Source organism: Trachemys scripta, chromosome 8 (assembly GCF_013100865.1).
Source record: "Trachemys scripta elegans isolate TJP31775 chromosome 8, CAS_Tse_1.0, whole genome shotgun sequence".
Classification (NCBI taxonomy): domain Eukaryota; kingdom Metazoa; phylum Chordata; order Testudines; family Emydidae; genus Trachemys; species Trachemys scripta.
The window spans coordinates 12,485,929-12,493,904 of NC_048305.1; positions in this window are offsets into that span (position 1 = coordinate 12,485,929).

Sequence of the window (7,976 nt, forward strand, 5' to 3'; positions counted from 1 at the left end):
AACTCAGGACCCGTTGTCTCAGCTGCTCCCTATGTAAATTCTTTAGTTTGGGGTGTGGCCCTGGTAGTCCAGTTTCCCCACAGTTGGGGCGTGGCGGTAGATTCCCCATGGCAAGGAAGACTTACTTGCTTCCAGTGTCTGCGTTGGCAGGCAGGTTGCATCTGTGCCTTCAGGCAGACATACAGAGCACTCCTGCCTCTTTGCCAGTCAACTCCTGACTGAGCCAGGCGCCCTTCTTTTTTCCCTTTTCCAGGCCTGGCACTGGCTGCAGGTATGGGGCGGGGCTAGCTGAACCCACAGGTTTTCTTTAACCCCTGCTGTGCCTGGCAGCTGTCTCTCTGCTCCTTCACAGAGCCTTACACAGTAATATTCTTATCCTCTATTTATGACAATTCCCAAGCAGAATACACATGCTAAGCACACAATGCTATGCTCACCAATCCTGATCAGGCAGGTGAACTTTCCCTGTTGGCCAGACAAGGTCAGTGTCGTCTGGATTCTGGTTGCTGCACATCACGGCCATGCAGAGGATTCTTAACAGCTCTGATCTTAGCCTGTGTCTTGGAGGTGACTTCTTCTTCCAGGTCTTTCCTTATTCTTCTGTTCCTTCTCCTGGTCTCCTTCTTGGACCCCAGTTTATATAGTGAAACTTGAGTCCTGCTTAGCTATTCCTTAACCAATTATTTTACTAAATTTTTACTAACCAATCATAACATATTGTAACAAAATTCTCTAATCAATCATACCCTACCACCTTCATTAATTTACACCTATCAAAATTAATTATGTAACAGACAGAAACAATCACAGAACCAAACAGAGATCATACAGACAAACAATAGGGAAGTGGGGACCATAATAACAAAATAATAAAGAAATGAGGATTTCATAACCACAATTATTGATAAGTGGTTTCTTGCCAGACAGACTGCTATCAAACTAAGGGTATGTCTACACTACGAGAGTAGTTCGATTGTACTTAAATCGAATATGTGGAATCGATATTACAAAGTCGAACATGTGTATCCACACTAAGGACAGTAATTCGACTTTGTGAGTCCACACTAATGGGGCAAGCGTCGACATTGGAAGCGGTGCACTGTGGGCAGCTATCCCACAGTCCCCGCTGCCCATTGGAATTCTGGGTCGAGCCCCCAATGCCTGCTGGGGAAAAAAATGTGTCGAGGGTGTTTTTGGGTAACTGTCATCATCCAACCGTCACTCCCGCCCTCCCTCCCTGAAAGCGCCAGCGGGCAATCAGTTCGCGCACTTTTCTGGTGAATGACAGCGCGGACGCCACAGCACTGCGAGCATGGAGCCTGCTGCGACCATCGCTGCAGTTATGGCCGTTGTCAACATCTCGCACCTTATTATCCACCTTTTCCAGAGGCAGATGCTGAGAAATCGGGCGAGGAGGCTATGGCAGCATGGTGAGGACATGAAGTCTGAGAGTGGCACAGACCTCTCACAAAGCACGGGACCCCGCACCGTGAACATCATGGTGGCAATGGGTCATGTTGATGCTGTGGAACGGCGATTCTGGGCCCGGGCAACAAGCACGGACTGGTGGGACTGCATAGTGCTGCAGGTCTGGGATGAATCACAGTGGCTGCGAAACTTTCATATGTGGAAGGGAACTGTCCTGGAACTTTGTGAGTTGCTGTCCCCTGCCCTGAAGCGCAAGGACACCCGGATGCGAGCAGCCCTGACTGTCCAGAAGCGAGTGGCCATAGCCCTCTGGAAGCTTGCAACGCCAGACAGCTACTGGTCAGTTGCAAATCACTTTGGCGTCGGCAAATCTACCGTGGGGGTTGCTGTGATGCAAGTAGCCAACACAATCGTTGAGCTACTGCTGTCAAAGTTAGTGACCCTTGGAAACGTCCAGGTCATCATAGATGGCTTCGCCGCGATGGGATTCCCAAACTGCGGTTGGGCTATAGATGGAACTCACATCCCTATCCTGGCCAGCCAGTACATTAACCAAAAGGGCTACTTTTCAATGGTGCTGCAAGCACTGGTGGACCATAGGGGACGTTTTACAAACATCAACATAGGATGGCCGGGCAAGGTTCATGACGCTCGTGTTTTCAGGAACTCTGGTCTGTTTAGATGGCTGCAGGAAGGTATTTACTTCCCGGACCAGAAAATAACTGTTGGGGATGTGGAGATGCCTATAGTGATCCTCGGAGACCCAGCCTACCCGTTAATGCCCTGGCTCATGAAGCCCTATACAGGCGCCCTGGACACTGAAAAAGAACTCTTCAACTACCGGCTGAGCAAGTGCAGCATGGTGGTGGAGTGTGCTTTTGGACGTCTCAAGGGGAAATGGAGAAGCTTACTGACTTGCTCTGATCTCAGCGAAACCAATATCCCCATTGTTATTGCAGCTTGCTGTGTGCTCCACAATCTGTGTGAGAGCAAGGGGGAGACCTTTATGGCGAGGTGGGAGGTTGAGGCGAATAGCCTGGCTGCTGATTACGCCCAGCCAGACAGCCGTGCGATTAGAAGAGCCCAGCGGGACGCGCTGTGCATCCGGGAGGCTTTGAAAGCTAGGTTCCTCAGTAAGCAGGGTAACCTCTGACTATTAAGTTTGTTTAAAGAGAAGCTGAACCTGCCCCCGTTTCTTTACCCACTTACTGTTGACTATCCTCTCCAGCTACATACCCCCCACTTCCAACACACGTTTAAAAATAAAATAAATGGAACTTTGTTAATGAACACCGTTTTCTTTATTACGGATTTCGCGGTAAAGTGTTGAAACTGGGACGCAGACTGTGGTGGGGAGCGGGCGTAGTGATGGAAAGAACGCTTCTAAACTTGAGGAATGACAGGCTCCTGCTCCTAGAGTGGTCCGCAGTGGTGGACTGGTTGTTTCAACGGAGCCTGCCACCCCTCCTTTTCGGGAATCTGTGTGTGGGGGCTATGTGACTTTGTGGCGGGGGAGGACGGTTACAGATCCCCTGCTGCGTGGCTCTGTGATCCAGGATAAGGACCGCTGCATAAGATCTCTATCCGCCCTCCCCTGCCACAAAGTCACATCCCCCCCAGAACATGAAAACCACCTCCCAGACTGACCAGGGTGCCTAGTGACTGTAATGTGTGTGTGACCTTCTGCTGAACCTGCCCCCGTGTCTGTACCCTGGTAAAGGTGACTGTCCTCTCCAATTTCCAACCCCCTTCCCCCCCTTCAAACACACTCTCCCCTAAAAGAACATGATGGAAACAGTAATTAACAGAAACGTATCTTTTATTAGCAACTACACAGTTAGGGGATGAAACTGGGACGGGGGCTTGGGTGAGGCGGGAAGGAAAGGACTTATCAAACTTTTGGGAATGAGAGCCTTCTGGTACTTGAGCAGTCTGCAGGGGTGGAGTGACAGTTTTCACGGTCCCTGCCGCCCCTCCTTCTTGGGACTTTGGGTGAGGGGGGTATGGGAGGGCGGTTAGAGATAGACTGCAGCGGGGCTCTGTCCTCCTGCCTCCGGTCCTGCAGAACATCCACAAGGTGCCGGAGCACGTCCGTTTGCTCCCTCATTAGTCCAAGCAGCGTTTGAGTCACCTGCTGGTCTTCCTGCCGCCACCTCTCCTCCCGTTCGCTGTGTGCTCGCTGGTATTGCGACATGTTCTCCCTCCACTGGGTCTGCTGGGCCGCATCGGCTCGGGAGCAGCCCATAAGTTCTGAGAACATGTCGTCCCGTGTCCTTTTCTTTCTCCGCCTAATCTGCGCCAGCCTCTGCGAGGGGGATGCCAGGGTAGGTCGGGAGACATTCGCAGCTGTGGGATGGGAAAAAGGAAGTGAATTCCTCACAAAGATAATTTTTTGTGAACAATGAACATAGTCTTTCTCTGTGAACAAGACCATGCACAGCGCCTATCACATGCGCACTCAGGACAAGGTCGAATTTTCGGCCTTCGCATTCAGTGCCTGGGGTCTTACAGTGGAGATCAGACAAGCGGGGCAGGACAGCGGAATTCGGGTAGCAGGCTGACATGGTAGCCGTAGACTTTTGGCTGCTTAAAACTTAAATTATAGCAGTGCCCTCCTTTCACGTTCAAAGCAATCCTCCTATCGTTGGCCAGTTCCTGCTGCCGGCAATCCGGCAAGCATGAACTCTGCCCCTGTCCCACCTCCTTGCGGCTGTCCCCGGGAAAGATCCCTGTATGCTGCCCCTCTCCCGCCTCCACCGCGTGGCTGTAAACCGCCGGTGACAGTTCTGTAAAGGAACAGGCAAGAAGTCCCAATAGTAACATTCACCTAATTCTAAGCAGGTCACCATGAGCGACATCACTCTGCTGAGAATTTCTGAGACCGAGAAAGAATGCATGCTGCGTGAAAGCCAGCAAAAACCAGGGCCGTATGCCGCCATGCTCTGCAAGGCAATGATCCCAGAATACTTGATGATAGCCTGGCGAGGAAAAGTTTCCTACCACGGAGGACACAATAAGGCCGCTCTCCCCAGGGACCTCATGCAAAGGCTTTCCAATTACCTCCAGGTGAGCTTCATGGAGATGTCCCATGAGGATTTCAGCTCTATCCCCGGACATATAGACCTTCTTTTCCAGTAGCTGCACTGGCAAGGACTAAAAAGTAGAGCGCCTAGGGCAAACTAATCATGATAAACCGGACATTGTTAGATTCTTTTGCAGTAGTTGCACTGCCAAGGACTAAAACGTTAAGCGCCTAGGGCAAACAAATCATGAAAAACCCATTGTTAATATTCCTGTTCTGTTCAAAATAAATGTTTACATGTTTAAAACACTTACTGACTGATCCTTCCCCTGATTCAGGGTCTGGGTTAACGCCTGGGAATGGTTGGTAGGGGATCTCTATGAGGGTGATGAAGAGATCCTGGCTGTCTGGGAAATCAGCGTTGTAAGCACTGTCGACTGCCTCCTCCTCCTCCTCACCTTCCTCATCTTCCCCGTCTGCTAACATCTCCGAGGAAGCGGCCGTCAACAATATCCCATCCTCAGAGTCCACGGTCAGTGGTGGGGTAGTGGTGGCGGCCGCACCTAGAATGGAATGCAGTGCCTCGTAGAAATGGCATGTCTGGGGCTGGGATCCGGAGCGTCCGTTTGACTCTTTGGTCTTCTGGTACGCTTGTCTCAGCTCCTTGATTTTCACGCGGCACTGCGTTGCATCCCGGCTGTACCCTCTCTCTGTCATGGCTTTTGAGATTTTCTCGTAGATCTTTGCATTCCGCCTTTTCGATCGCAGCTCCGAAAGCACGTACTCATCGCCCCACACAGCGATCAGATCCAAGACTTCCCGATCAGTCCATGCTGGGGCCCTCTTTCTATTCTGAGATTGCATGGTCACCTCTGCTGGAGAGCTCTGCATCGTTGCCAGTGCTGCTGAGCTCGCCACGATGTCCAAACAGGAAATGAGATTCAAACTGCCCAGACAGGAAAAGGAATTCAAATTTTCCCCGGGGCTTTTTCCTGTGTGGCTGGTCAGAGCATCCGAGCTCGGACTGCTGTCCAGAGCGTCAACAGAGTGGTGCACTGTGGGATAGCTCCCGGAGCTATTAGCGTCGATTTCCATCCATACCTACCCTAATTCGACATGGCCATGTCAAATTTAGCGCTACTCCCCTCGTTGGGGAGGAGTACAGAAATCAAATTTAAGAGACCTCTCTGTCGAACTAAATAGCTTCGTTGTGTGGACGGCTGCAGGGTTAATTCGATTTAACGCTGCTAAATTCGACATAACCTCCTAGTGTAGACCAGGCCTAAGTTTTCTTTAACCATCTTAAGATCTGTTTCTTTATCTGATGATAGTGGGTGCTATTAGGACGGGGTCTCCTTAACAGTCCCATGATTCTATGATTCTAAGTAACTGTCAGCTTGGAACATTAATACAAAGGCTCTGTTTTTAGAACAAATGGCCCCATCGCTATGCATGAACGCTAAGGTCCATCCATGCAAATCAGTTTACAGGGCTGAGGCTTTAATTTGGTAGTGTGTATTGTGCACAGCTTCCAAACTGAGTTGCTCCTGTTAGTAGGCAAACCTAGTACTGTGGCAACAGTAGCTGTGATCAGTAAAAACAGTGAGTGGCTGTCACTTATCTCCCATCCACAGGCATTTAAAAAAAACAAATTTTTACTTTGAATAATAAAAATAATAATAATATATAATCCTGCACTCATTGATGGGGGAATTGAAGGAGGCTAGTCCTAACAGCGATATTTATCCACAGTCTCTTTTTTACTTTCCCCCTTCCTAATGTTCTTTTTAATGAAATCCAAAAGTTTTTGTAATGAAATCCAAAACCAATTTCAGCTGGTTTCATGCTTTGTTACTCAGCCCACATTTTTGGTTTGTACGTCAAGCAGTTTGGCAAGGTGTGAGAACTCTGGTGTGCCACATTTTAAGTAAATTTACCTCTAATCTAATCTAATCTTTATAATGCACCCATCATACTAATATCTAGGCACGATCTACAATGGCGAATGAGAATAGCATTTTTCTATTTGAGCGGGCCACGATGTCCATCAAAAATTACTCCTTTTGACCTGAGCACTTTGCCAATATTTGGGGTCTTGCAGATTGTTTCCAGTAGGAGGAGAAACTGGTGATAGTGTCAGGTATTTCTTTGACACAATCCTATTTATTTACAAAGAATTCACACAAAGTCCTGTTTCACTGAATGCAGTAGTATCAAATGACAGGAGGCAATTTCCTTGCTCACACTTCCAAGCCTGCCTTTCCAGCCAGCCCAAGGTAGATTGCCTCTTTTTGGAACAACTCACAGTTCTTTGGGTTCGATTTCAGATTGGCAGCCTGAATCTTATCACAAACCATTTGTGCATGCACCAGAATGTCATGTAGGTATAATACGCAGGCTGAGAATGGGGTAGAAAACTGTTCTAAATGTCCTGTTTCTGGCTGGCCCAATTCCTCGTCCAAGTGACTGACTTCTTCCACTGTGGTCTGTGACCCTTTGATTTCTTTCTCAAGGTGATTTTTTAGCTCCTTAAATCTCTTCTAGCAAAATTCTAGGTAAGAGGGGATCTAAAACTAAAGCACCTCTTTGGTCTCCAAAGGAGACAGTGACTGGGGAATTTTCACCCATCCAAAAATGGTGGCAATTGTGTTTGAAACTTGGACTTCTGTAATTTGAGCAAGAACTCCGGATAGCGAGACAGGGGATGAGGTAATAATTAGTTTGGATTTCATTGTGGCTAATAATTGCGTAATAAATGCCAGGAAAGGCGTCCTATGAATTCATTCTGTGGAAATTCCCTTTAAAGATGTGGCACAAATAAGACAAATGGTTTTAGGCATCTGGTTTGCAGTAAGCAAGTTGTCTTACCTTCAGCAGCTTTTGAGGAAAAGGAAGATGGACAGTGGTTGAGACCTGCTTTAAAACCCAGGTTCTCAGAGGAATTTTAGCTGCTAAGGTTCTTGGGGGTGGGAAGTGGGAATGGATTCCTGTTCATTTACTTAAATGTTTCTGATAAATAGTAAGTATTAGAAAAGGGAACTAAAGTTGCAAAACAAGAACCAGTGGATCTAGTAAATACAAGGGAGAAAGGGGTGAAAGTGAGCTCCCAGAGTTCCAATACAGTGCTGTACATCTCAATGAGAAGCAGGCAGAGAGCAGCAGAAAAACCAGGAGACAGCAAGAGAAGCACTTGTAGTGTGGCCCTGAGGGAAAGCAAGAGAGAGTATTTTGGGCAGAGTGCTGGCTACAAAGGGAGGCTTGGGATTGTGAGCAAGGAAACTATCTCCTGTTGTTTGCTCCTACTGTGTTCAGGGAAATGGTACTTTGTGTACATTCTTTGTAAATAAACAAGACTGCATCAAAGAAATAACCTGACTGTATCATGAATTTCTCCTCTTAATGCAAGGTCCCAAATACTGGCAAATGGCTCGGGCCAGAAATAGTAACAGTACCAAAATCAGCACCCCTTTCTTAGGTGGGATTATCATGTTTTGTACTTGAAGGGGTAATGCTGCTAGGCTATCCT